General features: G+C 52.1%; 1 long non-coding RNA gene across 1 annotated transcript in view; it reads right to left on the reverse strand.

Moving 5' to 3' along the window:
• Window positions 1-1,075: 1,075 nt before the first annotated feature.
• Window positions 1,076-25,709, reverse strand: part of LOC135536554 (uncharacterized) — a 71,536-nt gene continuing 46,902 nt past the window's right edge. The window contains exons 2-3 of the long non-coding RNA XR_010455008.1: window positions 7,735-7,819; window positions 1,076-1,121 (exon numbers count right to left, since the gene is read on the reverse strand). This is a non-coding gene — a long non-coding RNA (uncharacterized LOC135536554). The remainder of the gene's footprint in view (window positions 1,122-7,734; window positions 7,820-25,709) is intronic.

Consider the following 25,709-nt stretch of genomic DNA (forward strand, 5'->3'; position numbering starts at 1 on the left):
CCACTGTTCTACTGTTCCACTGTTCTACTGTTCTACTGTTCTACTGTTCCACTGTTCTGCTGTTCCGCTGTTCTACTGTTCCGCTGTTCTACTGTTCTGCTGTTCTACTGTTCTACTGTTTCAGGTGTATGCTGTGTACGTGTCAGTGTTGTCTATGTGCCAAGAAAGGGTTAGTGTGTGTGTGTGTGTGTGTGTGTGTGTGTTTCCAGGTGGGACAGGAGCAGCAAGCCAGTGCTAAACAGTGCCCCTCCAATCTGACCAGTCGACAGCCTAGCCCAAGCCTCCTCACTCAGCCGCCGGGAGCAGGAAAGTGGCCTGTCTGGTAGGATCTGGTAGGCCCCGCTGGCAGTTTAGCCCACTTCCAGGATTAGTGGCCCCTAATCAGATAAGAGGCTGAGAGGACACCCAGACACAGCCACCTGCTTCAGGGCAGAGTAGGAGTAGCCCCTAGTTCCCCACACGCTGATCCAAGGTCAGTTTAGTGGTTTCGCCCCCCTACAGTTAAGGTTAGGGGGGAGCTGATCCTAGAGCTGAGGGTCAGTGCGGGGAGGAGGAGCTGATTCCCAGATCTGAGGGGCGGGGAGTGGGAGCTGATCCTAGATCTGTGCCTAAGGGGTGAGGGACAGGAAGGGGGGGGGTCCCTTAGTAATTCTAATGAGCCTGGGACTCCCTCTTGTGGAAAGAACGGTGTCTTACATTTGAGGTTGATATCAGTGTGTGTGTGTGTGTGTGTGTGTGTGTGTGTGTGTGTGTGTGTGTGTTAATAGAGGCTATTATCAATTTGCACAGCTTAAATTAGCCGACGCGATGTGGTACTCTCTGCTCTGCTCTCTCTCTCCTTTGTTCTCCCTCCTCTCTTCTCCTCCACTGAGATATCAAGACATCCTTCTGTAATCCTCCAAATGAAATGGCTTTGAGCAAGAGCATCATCTCACTGAAGATGGACAAGAGACGTGCAGCTGCTCAACATGCAGACGTGTGTGTGTGTGTGTGTGTGTGTGTGTGTGTGTGTGTGTGTGTGTGTGCTTGTGTGTGTGTGGTGGAAGTAGGAACATATACATTTTAAACATATTTACCTGGCTCTCCTTTGTCATAGTACTGATGGGTGCCAATATCTGTATCTGTGTGCAGAGAGAGAAAGAACGAGAGAGAGAGATGGAAGGAGAGAGAGAAAGAGATGGATAGAGAGAGAGAGACGCAGAGAGAGAGAGAAATCACCGGTCTGTCAGAAAAATGGACAGATCAGCAATTTCTCACCACGGGATAAACAATCACTATCAGCTAGTGTCCTGTCCCTTCTGCCTGCACTCCGTTCCAGATAACGAGGGAGGGAGGGAGGCTGGAAGGATGGAGGGAGAGAGGGAGGAGGGAGGGAGAGAGGGGAATAGAAGAGGAGGGAGAGGGAGGGAGGGATAGAGGAGGAAGAGGGAGGGAGGGATAGAGGAGGAAGGAGGGAGGGCTAGAGGAGGGAGGGCTAGAGGAGGGAGGGATAGAGGAGGAAGGGATAGAGGAGGAAGGAGGGAAGGCTAGAGGAGGGAGGGATAGAGGAGGAAGGGATAGAGGAGGAAGGAGGGAGGGCTAGAGGAGGGAGGGATAGAGGAGGAAGGATGGAGGGAATATAGGAGGATGGAGGGAGAGAGGGAGGGGAATAGAAGAGGAGGGAGGGAGGGAGGCATAGAGGAAGGGAGGGAGGCATAGAGGGAGGGAGGGGAATAGAAGAGGAGGGATAGAGGGATAGAGGAGGGAGGGAGGGAGGGAGGGAGACTAGGGAGGGAGGGAGGGGAATAGAAGAGGAGGATAGAGGGATAGAGGAGGGAGGGAGGGAGGGAGGGGGAGGGAGGGAGGGAGGGAGGGAGGGAGGGAGGGAGGGAGGGAGGGAGGGAGGGAGGGAGGGGGGGGACTAGCGGGATAAAATACTGATGAAGAGAGAAGCCTCTGTAACCCCTCTTCACCTCCAGGACAGACTTCATCCCACACATGCCTAGTTGCACCTAATCAACACACACACACCTCTACCCCTAAACTGCTGAGACTAGACTTTCATTGGGTGTTATTAGCGACGGCCCAAACTCCAGGCCAGGCCAGGATTCTCACAGCACATCACTATTTTATCACGTCCTCTCTTCTGCTGCTGCTGAGCGTGTGTGTGTGTGTGTGTGTGTGTGTCTCCTGCTCCTTAGAACAGGTCACACTAATAAAGGGGAGCGCTGACACACACACAGACACACACACACACACACACACACACACACACACACACACACACACACACACACACACACACACACACACACACACACACACACACACACACACACACACAGACACACACACACACACACACACACACATTTGTATCAACAGTCTCATACAGTCATATTCCTTTCATAGTATTTCCATCTGTCCTGTTTGATATGTATCCTCCAGACAGGTAACTAGGATTTTGGGCGGATGTATACTGTACAGACAGGGGTTGGCAGGGAGCGTCACGCCTCACCACCCCAAGCCACCATCCCGATATATCCCTCCACCCAACGTTTGCTCTGATAGCAAAAAACACTAAGTCAGAAACAAACTAATATAACCACGACACACACACCTGTCACACACACACACACACACACACACACACACACACACACACACACACACACACACACACACACACACACACACACACACACACACACACACACACACACACACACACACACACACACCTGTCACACACCTGTCACACACAAACACACACACACACACACACACACACACACACACACGGTTTGGCCTCAGAGACACTATCTCCGCCTGAAGCTTACCAGACTGGAACAGAAGAGACTGAAGGGAAGCTAAACAAGGAAAATAACATTTATTTCTCTCTCTGTGACTGAAAAGATGAACAGATAGGTGTGGAGAGACAGACAGCAACTGTCAACCCCCGACTCAAAACTTAGGCCCCACCCACAAGGTCATAAAGGTCAGGGGTTGGTTGGCGGTCAGCGTAAGCCTAGAGCATAGACGGCAGTTGAACAGTAAAAGTCCGATTCACAATTGAGATGATTGGTTCATTCAGAACGTGTTACATTATTAATATACAGTATCTAATATCAGCAGACGCTTTTATCCAAAGCTCCTTACAGTCATGTCTGCATACCTTTTACATATGAGGGGCCCCAGAGGGAATTGAACCCATGACCCTAGCGTAGAAAGAGCAATGCTCTACCAACTGAGCTAGAGGACCATTAATTTATATCAATGGGAGACTGGCTCACGTCAATGGGAGACTGGCTCACGTCAATGGGAGACTGGCTCACGTCAATAGGAGACTGGCTCACGTCAATGGGAGAGTGGCTCACGTCAATGGGAGACTGGCTCACGTCAATGGGAGACTGGCTCACGTCAATGGGAGACTGGCTCACGTCAATGGGAGACTGGCTCACGTCAATGGGAGACTGGCTCACGTCAATGGGAGACAGACAGGCTCACGTCAATGGGAGACAGACAGGCTCACGTCAATGGGAGACAGACAGGCTCACGTCAATGGGAGACTGGCTCACGTCAATGGGAGACTGGCTCACGTCAATGGGAGACTGGCTCACGTCAATGGGAGACAGACAGGCTCACGTCAATGGGAGACAGACAGGCTCACGTCAATGGGAGACAGACAGGCTCACGTCAATGGGAGACAGACAGGCTCACGTCAATGGGAGACAGACAGGCTCACGTCAATGGGAGACTGGCTCACGTCAATGGGAGACTGGCTCACGTCAATGGGAGACTGGCTCACGTCATTGGGAGACTGGCTCACGTCAATGGGAGACTGGCTCACGTCAATGGGAGACTGGCTCACGTCAATAGGAGACTGGCTCACGTCAATGGGAGACAGACAGGCTCACGTCAATGGGAGACAGACAGGCTCACGTCAATGGGAGACTGGCTCACGTCAATGGGAGACTGGCTCACGTCAATGGGAGACTGGCTCACGTCAATGGGAGACTGGCTCACGTCAATGGGAGACTGGCTCACGTCAATGGGAGACTGGCTCACGTCAATAGGAGACTGGCTCACGTCAATGGGAGACAGACTGGCTCACGTCAATGGGAGACAGACAGGCTCACGTCAATGGGAGACAGACAGGCTCACGTCAATGGGAGACAGACAGGCTCACGTCAATGGGAGACAGACAGGCTCACGTCAATGGGAGACTGGCTCACGTTAATGGGAGACTGGCTCACGTCAATGGGAGACTGGCTCACGTCAATGGGAGACAGACAGGCTCACGTCAATGGGAGACAGACAGGCTCACGTCAATGGGAGACAGACAGGCTCACGTCAATGGGAGACAGACAGGCTCACGTCAATGGGAGACAGACAGGCTCACGTCAATGGGAGACAGGCTCACGTCAATGGGAGACTGGCTCACGTCAATGGGAGACTGGCTCACGTCAATGGGAGACTGGCTCACGTCAATGGGAGACTGGCTCACGTCAATGGGAGACTGGCTCACGTCAATAGGAGACTGGCTCACGTCAATGGGAGAGTGGCTCACGTCAATGGGAGACTGGCTCACGTCAATGGGAGACTGGCTCACGTCAATGGGAGACTGGCTCACGTCAATGGGAGACTGGCTCACGTCAATGGGAGACAGACAGGCTCACGTCAATGGGAGACAGACAGGCTCACGTCAATGGGAGACAGACAGGCTCACGTCAATGGGAGACTGGCTCACGTCAATGGGAGACTGGCTCACGTCAATGGGAGACTGGCTCACGTCAATGGGAGACTGGCTCACGTCAATGGGAGACAGACAGGCTCACGTCAATGGGAGACAGACAGGCTCACGTCAATGGGAGACAGACAGGCTCACGTCAATGGGAGACAGACAGGCTCACGTCAATGGGAGACTGGCTCACGTCAATGGGAGACTGGCTCACGTCAATGGGAGACTGGCTCACGTCAATGGGAGACTGGCTCACGTCATTGGGAGACTGGCTCACGTCAATGGGAGACTGGCTCACGTCAATGGGAGACTGGCTCACGTCAATAGGAGACTGGCTCACGTCAATGGGAGACAGACAGGCTCACGTCAATGGGATACTGGCTCACGTCAATGGGAGACTGGCTCACGTCAATGGGAGACTGGCTCACGTCAATGGGAGACTGGCTCACGTCAATGGGAGACTGGCTCACGTCAATGGGAGACTGGCTCACGTCAATAGGAGACTGGCTCACGTCAATGGGAGACAGACTGGCTCACGTCAATGGGAGACAGACAGGCTCACGTCAATGGGAGACAGACAGGCTCACGTCAATGGGAGACAGACAGGCTCACGTCAATGGGAGACAGACAGGCTCACGTCAATGGGAGACTGGCTCACGTTAATGGGAGACTGGCTCACGTCAATGGGAGACTGGCTCACGTCAATGGGAGACAGACAGGCTCACGTCAATGGGAGACAGACAGGCTCACGTCAATGGGAGACAGACAGGCTCACGTCAATGGGAGACAGACAGGCTCACGTCAATGGGAGACAGGCTCACGTCAATGGGAGACTGGCTCACGTCAATGGGAGACTGGCTCACGTCAATGGGAGACTGGCTCACGTCAATGGGAGACTGGCTCACGTCAATGGGAGACTGGCTCACGTCAATAGGAGACTGGCTCACGTCAATGGGAGACAGACAGGCTCACATCAATGGGAGACTGGCTCACGTCAATGGGAGACAGACAGGCTCACGTCAATGGGAGACAGACAGGCTCACGTCAATGGGAGACAGACAGGCTCACGTCAATGGGAGACAGACAGGCTCACGTCAATGGGAGACTGGCTCACGTCAATAGGAGACTGGCTCATGTCAATGGGAGACTGGCTCACGTCAATGGGAGACTGGCTCACGTCAATGGGAGACTGGCTCACGTCAATGGGAGACTGGCTCACGTCAATGGGAGACTGGCTCACGTCAATGGGAGACAGACAGGCTCACGTCAATGGGAGACTGGCTCACGTCAATGGGAGACAGACAGGCTCACGTCAATGGGAGACAGACAGGCTCACGTCAATGGGAGACAGACAGACTCACGTCAATGGGAGACAGTATACACTACCGTTCAAAAGTTTGGGGTCATTTAGAAATGTCCTTGTTTTTGAAAGAAAAGCATTTTTTTTGTCCATTAAAATAACATCAAATTGATCAGAAATACAGTGTAGACATTGTTAATGTTGTAAATCACTATTGTAGCTGGAAACGGCAGATTTTTAATGGAATATCTACATTGGCGTACAGAGGCCCATTATCAGCAACCATCACTCCTGTGTTCCAATGGCACGTTGTGTTAGCTAATCCAAGTTTATCATTTTAAAAGGCTAATTGATCATTAGAAAACCCTTTTGCAATTATGTTAGTACAGCTGAAAACTGTTCTGATTAAAGAAGCAATAAAACTGGCCTTCTTTAGACTAGTTGAGTATCTGGAGCATCAGCATTTGTGAGTTCAATTACAGGCTCAAAATGTCCAGAAACAAAGACCGAAGATCTCGAACGCTCTGGCCTACTCCCTTCACAGAACAGTGCAAACTGTCTCTAACCAGAATAGAAAGAGGAGTGGGAGGCCCCGGTGCACAACTGAGCAAGAGGACAAGTACATTAGAGAGTCTAGTTTGAGAAACAGACGCCTCACAAGTCCTCAACTGGCAGCTTCATTAAATAGCACCCTGCAAAACACCAGTCCCAACGTGGGGCGGCAGGGTAGCCCAGAGTTCCTCTGTCCAGTCTCAACGTGAACAGTGAAGAGGAGACTCCGGGATGCTGGCCTTCTAAGTAGGAAATTTTTAAGTGACCCCAAACTTTTGAAAGGTAGTGTATGTCAATGGGAGACCAACACATGTCAATGGGAGACCGACACATGTCAATGGGAGACAGACAGACACATGTCAATGGGAGACAGACAGACACATGTCAATGGGAGACAGACAGACACATGTCAATGGGAGACAGACAGACACATGTCAATGGGAGACAGACAGACACATGTCAATGGGAGACAGACAGACACGTGTCAATGGGAGACAGACAGATACATGTCAATGGGAAAATATGAGTTAATTGGATAGAACCAGAAGAGTCTTAAATGTATTTGATCAGAAGGAATTGACATTAAATAAAAAATAATAATAATGAATTTGAAGAATTGAAGAGCTCTATATATTTGTTATTTAATAGGATCTCTGTGTAGAGATGAGAGAGAAGCAGATGTATAGATAGATCATGTAGAAATGTGTTCTAATACCTTCCACTTGTAGTGAGCTGCTGGAGGACCAACAGTGAAGCTGTCTCTAAAACAGACACAAACCTCTGACTTGTAGTGAGCTGCTGGAGGACCAACAGTGAAGCTGTCTCTAAAACAGACACAAACCTCTGACTTGTAGTGAGCTGCTGGAGGACCAACAGTGAAGCTGTCTCTAAAACAGACACAAACCTCTGACTTGTAGTGAGCTGCTGGAGGACCAACAGTGAAGCTGTCTCTAAAACAGACACACACCTCTGACTTGTAGTGAGCTGCTGGAGGACCAACAGTGAAGCTGTTTCTAAAACAGACACACAAACCTCTGACTTGTAGTGAGCTGCTGGAGGACCAACAGTGAAGCTGTTTCTAAAACAGACATACAAACCTCTGACTTGTAGTGAGCTGCTGGAGGACCAACAGTGAAGCTGTCTCTAAAACAGACATACAAACCTCTGACTTGTAGTGAGCTGCTGGAGGACCAACAGTGAAGCTCGGCCAGGCAGAACGCCATCTGACGGAGGAGGGGAACCCGAGACTGCAGAGAGAGGAGGGGAAAGGAGGGAACGAAATCAGGAGAAAAAGGGCAGACAAAACAACATGACAGATTCACCTGTAGTGGTGATGAACACGGGGGGGTTACATAGAGGGTGCTCAGGGTCTCTCTCACACACACACACACAAAGTGAACTCTAAGAAGGCCCTGCAATAGTATACACACACACACACACACACACACACACACACACACACACACACACACACACACACACACACACACACACACACACACACACAAAGTGAACTCTAAGAAGGCCCTTCCTATAGTAGACTCACACGCACACACACAAAGTGAACTCTAAAAAGGCCCTGCTATAGTACACACACACACACACACACACACACACACACACACACACACACACACACACACACACACACACACACACACACACACACACACACACACACACACACACACACGTGAACTCTAAGAAGGCCCTGCTATAGTACACCCATCATAGGTAGTGGGGGGCAGGTAGCCTGTCGGTTAGAGAGGAAGGTCCTTAGTTTGAATCCCCGAGCCGACCAGGTGAAACATCTGTCAATGTGCCCTTGAGCAAGGCACTTTAACCTTCATTGCTCCTGGGTCAACGTTGATAATATCTGACCCGGGCTGACCCACTCTCTGCTGGGATATGCAAAAACAAATTCTAACATTTACATTAGTGAAATATACGCACACAGCAAATTATTATGTATTAGTGATGAAGAACCTATCATTCCACCCACATCACTGTCTGTTGATGAAGAGGACAAATCTCTCTCCCCACATCATCTCTCTCTCTCTCTTTTCCTCCCTTGCTCCATCCCTCTCTCATCCATGACCAGGTTACTGCTGAGGGTGGACTCTCTTCCTTTCCCTCCCTCCCTCCCTCCCTCCCTCCCTACATAATGCTGAGAGTGGACTCTCTCTTCCTTTCCCTCCCTCCCTCCCTCCCTCCCTCCCTCCCCCCTCCCTCCCTCCCTCCCTCCCTCCCTCCCTCCCTCCCTCCCTCCCTCCATAATGCTGAGGATGGACTCTCCTTCCCTTTCTCTTTCTCTCCTGATCCCTCCCTCCCTCGCTCCCTAACTCCCTCCCTCCCTCCATCTCTCCATCCCTCCCTCCCTCCCTCCCTCCCTCCCTCCCTCCCTCCCTCCCTCCCTCCCTCCCTCCCTCCCTCCCTCCCTCCCTCCCTCCCTCCCCCCCCTCCCTCCCTCCCTCCCTCCCTCCCTCCCTCCCTCCATAATGCTGAGGATGGACTCTCCTTCCCTTTCTCTTTCTCTCCTGATCCCTCCCTCCCTCGCTCCCTAACTCCCTCCCTCCCTCCATCTCTCTCGCTCCATATTGCTGAGGCTGAACTCTCTCTTATCTCTGTCCCTTGCTCCTGCTGTGGGGAAATAAACTCTCACTCCACCACTCACCTCCAACACACACACACACACACACACACACACACACACACACACACACACACACACACACACACACACACACACACACACACACACACACACACACCCCTACAAAATAATAAACAGATAAACATGGCGCCACTGAAACGCTGGGGTAGCAGCACTGCTGTATCACTGGAACTAGTTTACAGACATAAGAGGATTCTTTGTGTGTGTGTGTGTGTGTGTGTGTGTGTGTGTGTGTGTGTGTGTGTGTGTGTGTGTGTTTGCGTCCGCGTTCACGTGTGTCCATAAGAGGATTCCTTTATCCCATAATAACCTGCTTCAACTGGAAGTCAGCCCTTTTCTGAAGGGAAACCAATATGGCCATGAAGTGAGGAAAAGGAAATCTGTCATTTAGCAAAGAGAGATAGCTGGGCGACTGGGCGTTACAGTTCAGGGGTCACATCAGAGACAGTAGTGTGGGTATACCGGAGCTACCAAAAGGTTTCTGTAGGAACGGCGTGTTTTCCTGGGTATCAATACGTTTGGATTGTTGGATTAGAGAACACTGATGCACTCTGTGTCTCCGCGTCTCCGCGTCCAGTCCACACTCTGTGTCTCCGCGTCTCCGCGTCCAGTCCACACTCTGTGTCTCCGTGTCTCCGCGTCCAGTCCACACTCTGTGTCCAGTCCACACTCTGTGTCTCCGCGTCCAGTCGACACTCTGTGTCTCCGCGTCTCCGCGTCCAGTCCACACTGTGTCTCTGTGTTCAGTCTACACTCTGTGTCTCTGTGTCTCCACGTCCAGTCCACACTCTGTGTCTCCTTGTCTCCGCGTCCAGTCCACACTCTGTGTCTCCGCGTCTCCGCGTCCAGTCCACACTCTGTGTCTCCGTGTCCAGTCCACACTCTGTGTCTCCGTGTCCAGTCCACACTCTGTGTCTCCGTGTCCAGTCCACATTATGTGTCTCCGTGTCCAGTCCACACTCTGTGTCTCTGTATCCAGTCCACACTCTGTGTCTCCGCGTCCAGTCCACACTCTGTGTCTCCGCGTCCAGTCCACACTCTGTGTCTCCACGTCAAGTCCACACTCTGTGTCTCCGTGTCCAGTCCACACTGTGTGTCTCCGTGTCCAATCCACACTCTGTGTCTCCGCGTCCAGTCCACACTCTGTGTCTCCGCGTCCAGTCCACACTCTGTGTCTCCACTTCCAGTCCACACTCTGTGATCCGTGTCCAGTCCACACTCTGTGTCTCCGTGTCTCCGTGTCCAGTCCACACTCCGTGTCTCCGTGTTCAGTCCACACTCTGTGTCTCCGTGTCTCCGTGTCCAGTCCGTGTCTCCACGTCCAGTCCACACTCTGTGTCTCCGTATTCAGTCCACACTCTGTGTCTCCGCGTCCAGTCCACACTCTGTGTCTCCGTGTCCAGTCCACACTCTGTGTCTCCGTGTCCAGTCCACACTCTGTGTCTCCGTGTCTCCGTGTCCAATCCACACTCTGTGTCTCCGCGTCCAGTCCACACTCTGTGTCTCCGCGTCCAGTCCACACTCTGTGTCTCCACTTCCAGTCCACACTCTGTGATCCGTGTCCAGTCCACACTCTGTGTCTCCGTGTCTCCGTGTCCAGTCCACACTCCGTGTCTCCGTGTTCAGTCCACACTCTGTGTCTCCGTGTCTCCGTGTCCAGTCCGTGTCTCCACGTCCAGTCCACACTCTGTGTCTCCGCGTCCAGTCCACACTCTGTGTCTCCGTGTCCAGTCCACACTCTGTGTCTCCGTGTCCAGTCCACACTCTGTGTCTCCGTGTCTCCGTGTCCAGTCCACACTCCGTGTCTCCGTGTTCAGTCCACACTCCGTGTCTCCGTGTCTCCGTGTCCAGTCCGTGTCTCCGCGTCCAGTCCACACTCTGTGTCTCCGTGTCCAGTCCACACTCTGCGTCTCCGTGTCCAGTCCACACTCTGTGTCTCCGTGTCTCCGTATCCAGTCCACACTCTGTGTCTCCGTGTCCAGTCCACACTCTGTGTCTCCGTGTCCAGTCCACACTATGTGTCTCCGTGTCCAGTCCACACTCTGTGTCTCCGTGTCCAGTCCACACTCTGTGTCTCCGTGTCTCCGTATCCAGTCCACACTCTGTGTCTCCGTGTCTCCATGTCCAGTCCGTGTCTCCGCGTCCAGTCCACACTCTGTGTCTCCTTGTCCAGTCGACACTCCGTGTCTCCGTGTCCAGTCCACACTCTGTGTCTCCGCGTCCAGTCCACACTCTGTGTCTCCGTGTCCAGTCCACACTCTGTGTCTCCGTGTCAAGTCGACACTCTGTGTCTCCGTGTCTCCGTGTCCAGTCCACACTCTGTGTCTCCGTGTCAAGTCGACACTCTGTGTCTCCGTGTCTCCGTGTCCAGTCCACACTCTGTGTCTCCGTGTCCAGTCCACACTCTGTGTCTCCGTGTCCAGTCCACACTATGTGTCTCCGTGTCCAGTCCACACTCTGTGTCTCCGTGTCCAGTCCACACTCTGTGTCTCTGTGTTCAGTCCACACTCTGTGTCTCCGTGTCCAGTCCACACTCTGTGTCTCCGTGTCCAGTCCACACTCTGTGTCTCTGTATCCAGTCCACACTCTGTGTCTCCGTGTCCAGTCCACACTCTGTGTCTCTGTGTTCAGTCCACACTCTGTGTCTCCGTGTCCAGTCCACACTCTGTGTCTCCGTGTCCAGTCCACACTCTGTGTCTCCGTGTCCAGTCCACACTCTGTGTCTCCGTGTCCAGTCCACACTCTGTGTCTCCCTGTCTCTGTGTCCAGTCCACACTCTGTGTCTCCGTGTCCAGTCCACACTCTGTGTCTCCGTATTCAGTCCACACTCTGTGTCTCCGTGTCTCTGTGTCCAGTCCACACTCTGTGTCTCCGTGTCCAGTCCACACTCTGTGTCTCCGTATCCAGTCCACACTGTGTCGCCGTATTCAGTCAACACTCTGTGTCTCCGTGTCCAGTCCACACTCTGTGTCTCCGTGTCCAGTCGACACTCTGTGTCTCCGTGTCAAGTCGACACTCTGTGTCTCCGTGTCTCCGTGTCCAGTCCACACTCTGTGTCTCTGTGTTCAGTCCACACTCTGTGTCTCCGTGTCCAGTCCACACTCTGTGTCTCCGTGTCCAGTCCACACTCTGTGTCTCTGTATCCAGTCCACACTCTGTGTCTCCGTGTCCAGTCCACACTCTGTGTCTCTGTGTTCAGTCCACACTCTGTGTCTCCGTGTCCAGTCCACACTCTGTGTCTCCGTGTCCAGTCCACACTCTGTGTCTCCGTGTCCAGTCCACACTCTGTGTCTCCGTGTCTCTGTGTCCAGTCCACACTCTGTGTCTCCGTGTCCAGTCCACACTCTGTGTCTCCGTATTCAGTCCACACTCTGTGTCTCCGTGTCTCTGTGTCCAGTCCACACTCTGTGTCTCCGTGTCCAGTCCACACTCTGTGTCTCCGTGTCCAGTCCACACTCTGTGTCTCCGTGTCCAGTCCACACTCTGTGTCTCCGTGTCTCTGTGTCCAGTCCACACTCTGTGTCTCCGTGTCCAGTCCACACTCTGTGTCTCCGTATTCAGTCCACACTCTGTGTCTCCGTGTCTCTGTGTCCAGTCCACACTCTGTGTCTCCGTGTCCAGTCCACACTCTGTGTCTCCGTGTCCAGTCCACACTCTGTGTCTCCGTGTCCAGTCCACACTCTGCGTCTCCGTGTCCAGTCCACACTCTGTGATCCGTGTCCAGTCCACACTCTGTGTCTCCGTGTCTCCGTGTCCAGTCCACACTCCGTGTCTCCGTGTTCAGTCCACACTCTGTGTCTCCGTGTCTCCGTGTCCAGTCCGTGTCTCCACGTCCAGTCCACACTCTGTGTCTCCGTATTCAGTCCACACTCTGTGTCTCCGCGTCCAGTCCACACTCTGTGTCTCCGTGTCCAGTCCACACTCTGTGTCTCCGTGTCCAGTCCACACTCTGTGTCTCCGTGTCTCCGTGTCCAATCCACACTCTGTGTCTCCGCGTCCAGTCCACACTCTGTGTCTCCGCGTCCAGTCCACACTCTGTGTCTCCACTTCCAGTCCACACTCTGTGATCCGTGTCCAGTCCACACTCTGTGTCTCCGTGTCTCCGTGTCCAGTCCACACTCCGTGTCTCCGTGTTCAGTCCACACTCTGTGTCTCCGTGTCTCCGTGTCCAGTCCGTGTCTCCACGTCCAGTCCACACTCTGTGTCTCCGCGTCCAGTCCACACTCTGTGTCTCCGTGTCCAGTCCACACTCTGTGTCTCCGTGTCCAGTCCACACTCTGTGTCTCCGTGTCTCCGTGTCCAGTCCACACTCCGTGTCTCCGTGTCTCCGCGTCCAGTCCACACTCTGTGTCTCCGCGTCTCCGCGTCCAGTCCACACTCTGTGTCTCCGTGTCCAGTCCACACTCTGTGTCTCCGTGTCCAGTCCACACTCTGTGTCTCCGTGTCCAGTCCACATTATGTGTCTCCGTGTCCAGTCCACACTCTGTGTCTCTGTATCCAGTCCACACTCTGTGTCTCCGCGTCCAGTCCACACTCTGTGTCTCCGCGTCCAGTCCACACTCTGTGTCTCCGTGTCCAGTCCACACTCTGTGTCTCCGTGTCCAGTCCACACTCTGTGTCTCTGTGTCTCCACGTCCAGTCCACACTCTGTGTCTCCTTGTCTCCGCGTCCAGTCCACACTCTGTGTCTCCGCGTCTCCGCGTCCAGTCCACACTCTGTGTCTCCGTGTCCAGTCCACACTCTGTGTCTCCGTGTCCAGTCCACACTCTGTGTCTCCGTGTCCAGTCCACATTATGTGTCTCCGTGTCCAGTCCACACTCTGTGTCTCTGTATCCAGTCCACACTCTGTGTCTCCGCGTCCAGTCCACACTCTGTGTCTCCGCGTCCAGTCCACACTCTGTGTCTCCACGTCAAGTCCACACTCTGTGTCTCCGTGTCCAGTCCACACTGTGTGTCTCCGTGTCCAATCCACACTCTGTGTCTCCGCGTCCAGTCCACACTCTGTGTCTCCGCGTCCAGTCCACACTCTGTGTCTCCACTTCCAGTCCACACTCTGTGATCCGTGTCCAGTCCACACTCTGTGTCTCCGTGTCTCCGTGTCCAGTCCACACTCCGTGTCTCCGTGTTCAGTCCACACTCTGTGTCTCCGTGTCTCCGTGTCCAGTCCGTGTCTCCACGTCCAGTCCACACTCTGTGTCTCCGTATTCAGTCCACACTCTGTGTCTCCGCGTCCAGTCCACACTCTGTGTCTCCGTGTCCAGTCCACACTCTGTGTCTCCGTGTCCAGTCCACACTCTGTGTCTCCGTGTCTCCGTGTCCAATCCACACTCTGTGTCTCCGCGTCCAGTCCACACTCTGTGTCTCCGCGTCCAGTCCACACTCTGTGTCTCCACTTCCAGTCCACACTCTGTGATCCGTGTCCAGTCCACACTCTGTGTCTCCGTGTCTCCGTGTCCAGTCCACACTCCGTGTCTCCGTGTTCAGTCCACACTCTGTGTCTCCGTGTCTCCGTGTCCAGTCCGTGTCTCCACGTCCAGTCCACACTCTGTGTCTCCGCGTCCAGTCCACACTCTGTGTCTCCGTGTCCAGTCCACACTCTGTGTCTCCGTGTCCAGTCCACACTCTGTGTCTCCGTGTCTCCGTGTCCAGTCCACACTCCGTGTCTCCGTGTTCAGTCCACACTCCGTGTCTCCGTGTCTCCGTGTCCAGTCCGTGTCTCCGCGTCCAGTCCACACTCTGTGTCTCCGTGTCCAGTCCACACTCTGCGTCTCCGTGTCCAGTCCACACTCTGTGTCTCCGTGTCTCCGTATCCAGTCCACACTCTGTGTCTCCGTGTCCAGTCCACACTCTGTGTCTCCGTGTCCAGTCCACACTATGTGTCTCCGTGTCCAGTCCACACTCTGTGTCTCCGTGTCCAGTCCACACTCTGTGTCTCCGTGTCTCCGTATCCAGTCCACACTCTGTGTCTCCGTGTCTCCATGTCCAGTCCGTGTCTCCGCGTCCAGTCCACACTCTGTGTCTCCTTGTCCAGTCGACACTCCGTGTCTCCGTGTCCAGTCCACACTCTGTGTCTCCGCGTCCAGTCCACACTCTGTGTCTCCGTGTCCAGTCCACACTCTGTGTCTCCGTGTCAAGTCGACACTCTGTGTCTCCGTGTCTCCGTGTCCAGTCCACACTCTGTGTCTCCGTGTCAAGTCGACACTCTGTGTCTCCGTGTCTCCGTGTCCAGTCCACACTCTGTGTCTCCGTGTCCAGTCCACACTCTGTGTCTCCGTGTCCAGTCCACACTATGTGTCTCCGTGTCCAGTCCACACTCTGTGTCTCCGTGTCCAGTCCACACTCTGTGTCTCTGTGTTCAGTCCACACTCTGTGTCTCCGTGTCCAGTCCACACTCTGTGTCTCCGTGTCCAGTCCACACTCTGTGTCTCTGTATCCAGTCCACACTCTGTGTCTCCGTGTCCAGTCCACACTCTGTGTCTCTGTGTTCAGTCCACACTCTGTGTCTCCGTGTCCAGTCCACACTCTGTGTCTCCGTGTCCAGTCCACACTCTGTGTCTCCGTGTCCAGTCCACACTCTGTGTCTCCGTGTCCAGTCCACACTCTGTGTCTCCCTGTCTCTGTGTCCAGTCCACACTCTGTGTCTCCGTGTCCAGTCCACACTCTGTGTCTCCGTATTCAGTCCACACTCTGTGTCTCCGTGTCTCTGTGTCCAGTCCACACTCTGTGTCTCCGTGTCCAGTCCACACTCTGTGTCTCCGTATCCAGTCCACACTGTGTCGCCGTATTCAGTCAACACTCTGTGTCTCCGTGTCCAGTCCACACTCTGTGTCTCCGTGTCCAGTCGACACTCTGTGTCTCCGTGTCAAGTCGACACTCTGTGTCTCCGTGTCTCCGTGTCCAGTCCACACTCTGTGTCTCTGTGTTCAGTCCACACTCTGTGTCTCCGTGTCCAGTCCACACTCTGTGTCTCCGTGTCCAGTCCACACTCTGTGTCTCTGTATCCAGTCCACACTCTGTGTCTCCGTGTCCAGTCCACACTCTGTGTCTCTGTGTTCAGTCCACACTCTGTGTCTCCGTGTCCAGTCCACACTCTGTGTCTCCGTGTCCAGTCCACACTCTGTGTCTCCGTGTCCAGTCCACACTCTGTGTCTCCGTGTCTCTGTGTCCAGTCCACACTCTGTGTCTCCGTGTCCAGTCCACACTCTGTGTCTCCGTATTCAGTCCACACTCTGTGTCTCCGTGTCTCTGTGTCCAGTCCACACTCTGTGTCTCCGTGTCCAGTCCACACTCTGTGTCTCCGTGTCCAGTCCACACTCTGTGTCTCCGTGTCCAGTCCACACTCTGTGTCTCCGTGTCTCTGTGTCCAGTCCACACTCTGTGTCTCCGTGTCCAGTCCACACTCTGTGTCTCCGTATTCAGTCCACACTCTGTGTCTCCGTGTCTCTGTGTCCAGTCCACACTCTGTGTCTCCGTGTCCAGTCCACACTCTGTGTCTCCGTGTCCAGTCCACACTCTGTGTCTCCGTGTCCAGTCCACACTCTGCGTCTCCGTGTCCAGTCCACACTCTGTGATCCGTGTCCAGTCCACACTCTGTGTCTCCGTGTCTCCGTGTCCAGTCCACACTCCGTGTCTCCGTGTTCAGTCCACACTCTGTGTCTCCGTGTCTCCGTGTCCAGTCCGTGTCTCCACGTCCAGTCCACACTCTGTGTCTCCGTATTCAGTCCACACTCTGTGTCTCCGCGTCCAGTCCACACTCTGTGTCTCCGTGTCCAGTCCACACTCTGTGTCTCCGTGTCCAGTCCACACTCTGTGTCTCCGTGTCTCCGTGTCCAATCCACACTCTGTGTCTCCGCGTCCAGTCCACACTCTGTGTCTCCGCGTCCAGTCCACACTCTGTGTCTCCACTTCCAGTCCACACTCTGTGATCCGTGTCCAGTCCACACTCTGTGTCTCCGTGTCTCCGTGTCCAGTCCACACTCCGTGTCTCCGTGTTCAGTCCACACTCTGTGTCTCCGTGTCTCCGTGTCCAGTCCGTGTCTCCACGTCCAGTCCACACTCTGTGTCTCCGCGTCCAGTCCACACTCTGTGTCTCCGTGTCCAGTCCACACTCTGTGTCTCCGTGTCCAGTCCACACTCTGTGTCTCCGTGTCTCCGTGTCCAGTCCACACTCCGTGTCTCCGTGTTCAGTCCACACTCCGTGTCTCCGTGTCTCCGTGTCCAGTCCGTGTCTCCGCGTCCAGTCCACACTCTGTGTCTCCGTGTCCAGTCCACACTCTGCGTCTCCGTGTCCAGTCCACACTCTGTGTCTCCGTGTCTCCGTATCCAGTCCACACTCTGTGTCTCCGTGTCCAGTCCACACTCTGTGTCTCCGTGTCCAGTCCACACTATGTGTCTCCGTGTCCAGTCCACACTCTGTGTCTCCGTGTCCAGTCCACACTCTGTGTCTCCGTGTCTCCGTATCCAGTCCACACTCTGTGTCTCCGTGTCTCCATGTCCAGTCCGTGTCTCCGCGTCCAGTCCACACTCTGTGTCTCCTTGTCCAGTCGACACTCCGTGTCTCCGTGTCCAGTCCACACTCTGTGTCTCCGCGTCCAGTCCACACTCTGTGTCTCCGTGTCCAGTCCACACTCTGTGTCTCCGTGTCAAGTCGACACTCTGTGTCTCCGTGTCTCCGTGTCCAGTCCACACTCTGTGTCTCCGTGTCAAGTCGACACTCTGTGTCTCCGTGTCTCCGTGTCCAGTCCACACTCTGTGTCTCCGTGTCCAGTCCACACTCTGTGTCTCCGTGTCCAGTCCACACTATGTGTCTCCGTGTCCAGTCCACACTCTGTGTCTCCGTGTCCAGTCCACACTCTGTGTCTCTGTGTTCAGTCCACACTCTGTGTCTCCGTGTCCAGTCCACACTCTGTGTCTCCGTGTCCAGTCCACACTCTGTGTCTCTGTATCCAGTCCACACTCTGTGTCTCCGTGTCCAGTCCACACTCTGTGTCTCTGTGTTCAGTCCACACTCTGTGTCTCAGTGTCCAGTCCACACTCTGTGTCTCCGTGTCCAGTCCACACTCTGTGTCTCCGTGTCCAGTCCACACTCTGTGTCTCCGTGTCCAGTCCACACTCTGTGTCTCCCTGTCTCTGTGTCCAGTCCACACTCTGTGTCTCCGTGTCCAGTCCACACTCTGTGTCTCCGTATTCAGTCCACACTCTGTGTCTCCGTGTCTCTGTGTCCAGTCCACACTCTGTGTCTCCGTGTCCAGTCCACACTCTGTGTCTCCGTATCCAGTCCACACTGTGTCGCCGTATTCAGTCAACACTCTGTGTCTCTGTGTCCAGTCCACACTCTGTGTCTCCGTGTCCAGTCGACACTCTGTGTCTCCGTGTCAAGTCGACACTCTGTGTCTCCGTGTCTCCGTGTCCAGTCCACACTCTGTGTCTCTGTGTTCAGTCCACACTCTGTGTCTCCGTGTCCAGTCCACACTCTGTGTCTCCGTGTCCAGTCCACACTCTGTGTCTCTGTATCCAGTCCACACTCTGTGTCTCCGTGTCCAGTCCACACTCTGTGTCTCTGTGTTCAGTCCACACTCTGTGTCTCCGTGTCCAGTCCACACTCTGTGTCTCCGTGTCCAGTCCACACTCTGTGTCTCCGTGTCCAGTCCACACTCTGTGTCTCCGTGTCTCTGTGTCCAGTCCACACTCTGTGTCTCCGTGTCCAGTCCACACTCTGTGTCTCCGTATTCAGTCCACACTCTGTGTCTCCGTGTCTCTGTGTCCAGTCCACACTCTGTGTCTCCGTGTCCAGTCCACACTCTGTGTCTCCGTGTCCAGTCCACACTCTGTGTCTCCGTGTCCAGTCCACACTCTGTGTCTCCGTGTCTCTGTGTCCAGTCCACACTCTGTGTCTCCGTGTCCAGTCCACACTATGTGTCTCCGTGTCCAGTCCACACTCTGTGTCTCCGTATTCAGTCCACACTCTGTGTCTCCGTATTCAGTCCACACTCTGTGTCTCCGTGTCCTGTCCACACTCTGTGTCTCCGTGTCCAGTCCACACTCTGTGTCTCCGTGTCCAGTCCACACTCTGTGTCTCCGTGTCCAGTCCACACTCTGTGTCTCCATGTCCAGTCCACACTCTGTGTCTCCGTGTCCAGTCCACACTCTGTGTCTCCGCGTCCAGTCCACACTTTGTGTCTCCGTGTGTGTGTGTGTGTGTGTGTGTGTGTGTGTGTGTGTGTGTGTGTGTGTGTGATCAGGGGGCATAGTGCGTGTGTGCGGGTGTGTGAGACAGAGTGTGAGAGTCGAGGCGAGTGAGGACTAGAGAAGTGTGTGTGTGATTGTAAAGGCAGAGTATGTGTGTGTCCATGTTCACTTTGATAACAACGACACACAAAAGGTATAGACTCACTTCATCAACAGTATGGTTATAGACTCACTTCATCAACAGTATGGTGGTTATGGACTCACTTCATCAACAGTATGGTGGTTATAGACTCACTTCATCAACAGTATGGTGGTTATGGACTCACTTCATCAACAGTATGGTGGTTATGGACTCACTTCATCAACAGTATGGTGGTTATAGACTCACTTCATCAACAGTATGGTGGTTATAGACTCACTTCATCAACAGTATGGTTATAGACTCACTTCATCAACAGTATGGTGGTTATAGACTCACTTCATCAACAGTATGGTGGTTATGGACTCACTTCATCAACAGTATGGTGGTTATGGACTCACTTCATCAACAGTATGGTGGTTATAGACTCACTTCATCAACAGTATGGTGGTTATAGACTCACTTCATCAACAGTATGGTTATAGACTCACTTCATCAACAGTATGGTGGTTATGGACTCACTTCATCAACAGTATGGTGGTTATAGACTCACTTCATCAACAGTATGGTGGTTATAGACTCACTTCATCAACAGTATGGTGGCTATAGACTCACTTCATCAACAGTATGGTTATAGACTCACTTCATCAACAGTATGGTGGTTATAGACTCACTTCATCAACAGTATGGTGGTTATAGACTCACTTCATCAACAGTATGGTGGTTATAGACTCACTTCATCAACAGTATGATGGTTATAGGCTCACTTCATCAACAGTATGGTGGTTATAGACTCACTTCATCAACAGTATGGTGGTTATAGACTCACTTGATCAACAGTATGGTTATAGACTCACTTGATCAACAGTATGGTTATAGACTCACTTCATCAACAGTATGGTGGTTATGGACTCACTTCAACAGTATGGTGGTTATAGACTCACTTCATCAACAGTATGGTGGTTATGGACTCACTTCATCAACAGTATGGTGGTTATAGACTCACTTCATCAACAGTATGGTGGTTATAGACTCACTTCATCAACAGTATGGTGGTTATAGACTCACTTCATCAACAGTATGGTGGTTATATACTCACTTCATCAACAGTATGGTGGTTATAGACTCACTTCATCAACAGTATGGTTATGGACTCACTTCATCAACAGTATGGTGGTTATAGAATCACTTCATCAACAGTATGGTGGTTATATACTCACTTCATCAACAGTATGGTGGTTATAGACTCACTTCATCAACAGTATGGTGGTTATGGACTCACTTCATCAACAGTATGGTGGTTATGGACTCACTTCATCAACAGTATTGTTATAGACTCACTTCATCAACAGTATGGTGGTTATAGACTCAGAGAATAGGAAGAAAGAGGGAGAGAGGGGGGGTAGAGGTAGAGAGAGAGGATAGGAAGAGAGGGAGAGAGAGAGAGGGGTGGTAGAGGTAGAGAGAGAGAGGGGTGGTAGAGGTAGAGAGAGGGGTGGTAGAGGTAGAGAGAGAGAGAGAGGGGGGTGGTAGAGGTAGAGAGATTGAGAGAGAGAGGTAGAGAGGGTTGGTAGAGGTAGAGGGAGAGAGAGGGAGAGAGAGAGAACAGAGAGAGAGGGTACAGATAGAGAGAGAGAGAGAGAGAGAGAGAGAGAGAGAGAGAGAGAGAGAGAGAGAGGGGGGAGGGAGAGAGAGAGAGAGAGACAGAGAGGGAGGTAGAGAGAGAGAGGGTTGGTAGAGGTAGAGAGAGAGAGAGAGAGAGAGAGAGAGAGAGAGAGACAGACAGAGAGGTAGAGAGAGGGGTGGTAGAGGTAGAGAGCGGATAGGTAGAATACCTGACCACTGTGACTGACCCAAAATTAAGGATAGCTTTAACTATGTACAGACTCAGTGAGCATAGCCTTGCTGTTGAGAAAGGTCGCTGTAGGCAGACATGGCTCTCTCTGCCCACAAAATGAGGTGGAAACTGAGCTGCACTTCCTAACCTCCTGCCCAACGTATGACCATATTAGAGAGACATATTTGCCTCAGATTACACAGATCCATGAAGAATTTGAAAACAAATCCAATTTTGATAAACTCCCATATCTACTGGGTGAAATTCCACAGTGTGCCATCACAGCAGCAAGATTTGTGACCTGTTGCCACGAGAAAAGGGCAACCAGTGAAGAACACACACCATTGTAAATACAACCCATATCTATGCTTATTTATTTTATCTTGTGTCCTTTACCATTTGTACATTGTTAAAACACTGTATATATATAATATGCCATTTGTAATGTCTTTATTGTTTTGAAACTTCTGTATGTGTAATGTTTACTGTTAATTTTTATTGTTTATTTCACTTTATATATTCACTTGATATATTATCTACCTCACTTGCTTTGGCAATGTTAACACGTTTCCCATGCCAATAAAGCCCTTGAATTGAATTGAATTGAAAGAGAGGTAGAGAGAGAGAGAGACCACTGTGACTGACCCAAAATTAAGGAAAGCTTTGACTATGTACAGACTCAGCAAGCATAGCCTTGCTATTGAGAAAGGCCGCCGTAGGCAGACATGGCTCTCAAGAGAAGACAGGCTATGTGCTCACTGCCCACAAAATGAGGTGGAAACTGCACTTCCTAACCTCCTGCCCAATGTATGACCATATTAGAGAGACATATTTCCCTAGGATTACACAGATCCACAAAGAATTCGAAAACAAATCCAATTTTGAAAAACTCCCATATCTACTGGGTGAAATTCCACAGTGTGCCATCACAGCAGCAAGATTTGTGACCTGTTGCCACGAGAAAAGGGCAACCAGTGAAGAACACGCACCATTGTAAATACAACCCATATCTATGCTTATTTATTTTATCTTGTGTCCTTTACCATTTGTACATTGTAAAAACACTGTATATATATATATAATATGACATTTGTAATGTCTTTATTGTTTTGAAACTTCTGTATGTGTGATGTCTACTGTTAATTTTTATTGTTTATTTCACTTTATATATTATCTACCTTACTTGCTTTGGCAATGTTAACACGTTACCCATGCCAATAAAGCCCCTTGAATTGAATTGAATTGAGAGAGTGAGAGGTCGAGAGAGAGAGGTAGAGAGAGAGGTAGAGGTAGAGAGAGAGAGAGAGAGAGAGAGAGAGGGGGGTGGTAGAGGTAGAGAGAGAGGGGTGGTAGAGGTAGAGAGAGAGAGAGGGGTGGTAGAGGTAGAGAGAGAGGGGTGATAGAGGTAGAGAAAGAGAGAGAGAGGGGTGGTAGAGGTAGAGAGAGAGGGGTGGTAGAGGTAGAGAAAGAGAGAGAGAGGGGTGGTAGAGGTAAACAGAGAGGGGTGGTAGAGGTAGAGAGAGAGAGAGAGAGAGAGAGAGAGGGGGTGGTAGAGGTAGAGAAAGAGAGAGAGGGGTGGTAGAGGTAAACAGAGAGGGGTGGTAGAGGTAGAGTGAGAGGGGTGGTAGAGGTAGAGAGAGAGAGAGAGAGAGAGAGAGAGAGAGGGGTGTTAGAGGTAGACTGAGAGGGGTGGTAGAGGTAGAGAGAGGGGTGGTAGAGGTAGAGAGAGAGAGGTGGTAGAGGTAGAGTGAGAGGGGTGGTAGAGGTAGATAGAGGGGTGGTAGAGGTAGAGAGAGAGAGAGAGAGAGAGAGAGGGGTGGTAGAGGTAGAGAGAGAGGGGTGGTAGAGGTAGAGTGAGAGGGGTGGTAGAGGTAGAGTGAGAGGAGTGGTAGAGGTAGAGTGAGAGGGGTGGTAGAGGTAGAGAGAGAGAGAGAGAGAGAGAGAGGGGTGGTAGAGGTAGAGTGAGAGGGGTGGTAGAGGTAGAGAGAGAGAGAGAGAGAGTGAGAGGGGTGGTAGAGGTAGGGAGAGAGAGGGGTGGTAGAGGTAGAGAGAGAGGGGTGGTAGAGGTAGAGAGAGAGAGGGGTGGTAGAGGTAGAGAGAGAGGGGTGGTAGAGGTAGAGAGAGAGGGGTGGTAGAGGTAGGGAGAGAGAGGGGTGGTAGAGGTAGAGAGAGAGGGGTGGTAGAGGTAGAGAGAGAGGGGTGGTAGAGGTAGAGTGAGAGGGGTGGTAGAGGTAGGGAGAGAGAGAGAGAGAGAGAGAGGGTGGTAGAGGTAGGGAGAGAGAGGGGTGGTAGAGGTAGAGTGAGAGGAGTGGTAGAGGTAGAGAGAGAGGGGTGGTAGAGGTAGAGAGAGAGAGGGGTGGTAGAGGTAGAGAGAGAGAGGGGTGGTAGAGGTAGACTGAGAGGGGTGGTAGAGGTAGAGAGAGAGGGGTGGTAGAGGTAGAGAGAGAGGGGTGGTAGAGGTAGAGTGAGAGGGGTGGTAGAGGTAGAGTGAGAGGGGTGGTAGAGGTAGAGAGAGAGGGGTGGTAGAGGTAGAGTGAGAGGGGTGGTAGAGGTAGAGTGAGAGGGGTGGTAGAGGTAGAGAGAGAGGGGTGGTAGAGGTAGAGTGAGAGGGGTGGTAGAGGTAGAGTGAGAGGGGGGGTAGAGGTAGAGAAATAGAGGTCTTAAGTGTGTGATTATCAGGTGACGGTAACATGAGTAGAGTTCAGACTGAGTGGCAGACATTCTAACCTGTCACATCCTACACATCACTGTGTTTACAGAGCAACCTCATACACCTGAAACAGCACCTCTAACCTAACCACCCCCCACACACACACACACACACACACACAATTGCATGCACATAGGCCCACGCACACACACAATACAACACATACACAATACAACACACGCACACACACAATACAACACATACACAATACAACACACACACACACACAATACAACACACACACAATACAACACACACACACACAATACAACACACACACACACACAATACAACACACATACACAATACAACACACACACACAATACAACACACACACAATACAACATACACACACACACACAATACACTCACACAATACAACACACACACACAATACAACACACACACACACACAATACAACACACACACAATACAACACACACACACACACACAATACAACACACATACACAATACAACACACACACACAATACAACACACACACAATACAACACACACACACACACACACACAATACAACACACATACACACAATACAACACACACACACAATACAACACACACACAATACAACACACACACACACACACAATACAACACACCACAGCAGTGCTCTGCTCCTGAATATCTGTCACACTCATACCGTGGGTTATCTATCCCCCCTTCCTCATCCCCCTCCCTGGAATCTCACCTGACCCTCAAGCAACACACACACACACACACACACACACACACACACACACACACACACACACACACACACACACACAGACAGACAGACAGACAGACAGACAGACAGACAGACAGACAGACAGACAGACAGACAGACAGACAGACAGACAGACAGACAGACAGTGGAGTGGTGGGATGGAGGGTAGAGGACAGGGTATTGTACACAGATAAACCGACAGACAGACAGACAGACAGACAGACAGTGGAGTGGAGTGGTGGGATGGAAGGGTAGAGGACAGGGTATTGTACACAGACAGACAGACAGACAGACAGACAGACAGACAGACAGACAGACAGACAGATAGACAGACAGTGGAGTGGTGGGATGGAGGGTAGAGGACAGGGTATTGTACACAGACAGACAGACAGACAGTGGAGAGGTGGGATGGAGGGTAGAGGACAGGGTATTGTACACAGATAGACAGACAGACAGTGGAGAGGTGGGATGGAGGGTAGAGGACAGGGTATTGTACACAGATAAACAGACAGACAGACAGATAGACAGACAGACAGTGGAGAGGTGGGATGGAGGGTAGAGGACAGGGTATTGTACACAGATAAACAGACAGACAGACAGATAGACAGACAGACAGTGGAGAGGTGGGATGGAGGGTAGAGGACAGGGTATTGTACACAGATAAACAGACAGACAGACAGACAGACAGACAGACAGACAGTGGAGAGGTGGGATGGAGAGTAGAGGACAGGGTATTGTACACAGACAGACAGACAGACAGACAGTGGAGAGGTGGGATGGAGGGTAGAGGACAGGGTATTGTACACAGACAGACAGTGGAGTGGTGGGATGGAGGGTAGAGGACAGGGTATTGTACA

The sequence above is a fragment of the Oncorhynchus masou genome, unplaced genomic scaffold (genome assembly GCF_036934945.1).
Source record: "Oncorhynchus masou masou isolate Uvic2021 unplaced genomic scaffold, UVic_Omas_1.1 unplaced_scaffold_631, whole genome shotgun sequence".
Taxonomy (NCBI): domain Eukaryota; kingdom Metazoa; phylum Chordata; class Actinopteri; order Salmoniformes; family Salmonidae; genus Oncorhynchus; species Oncorhynchus masou.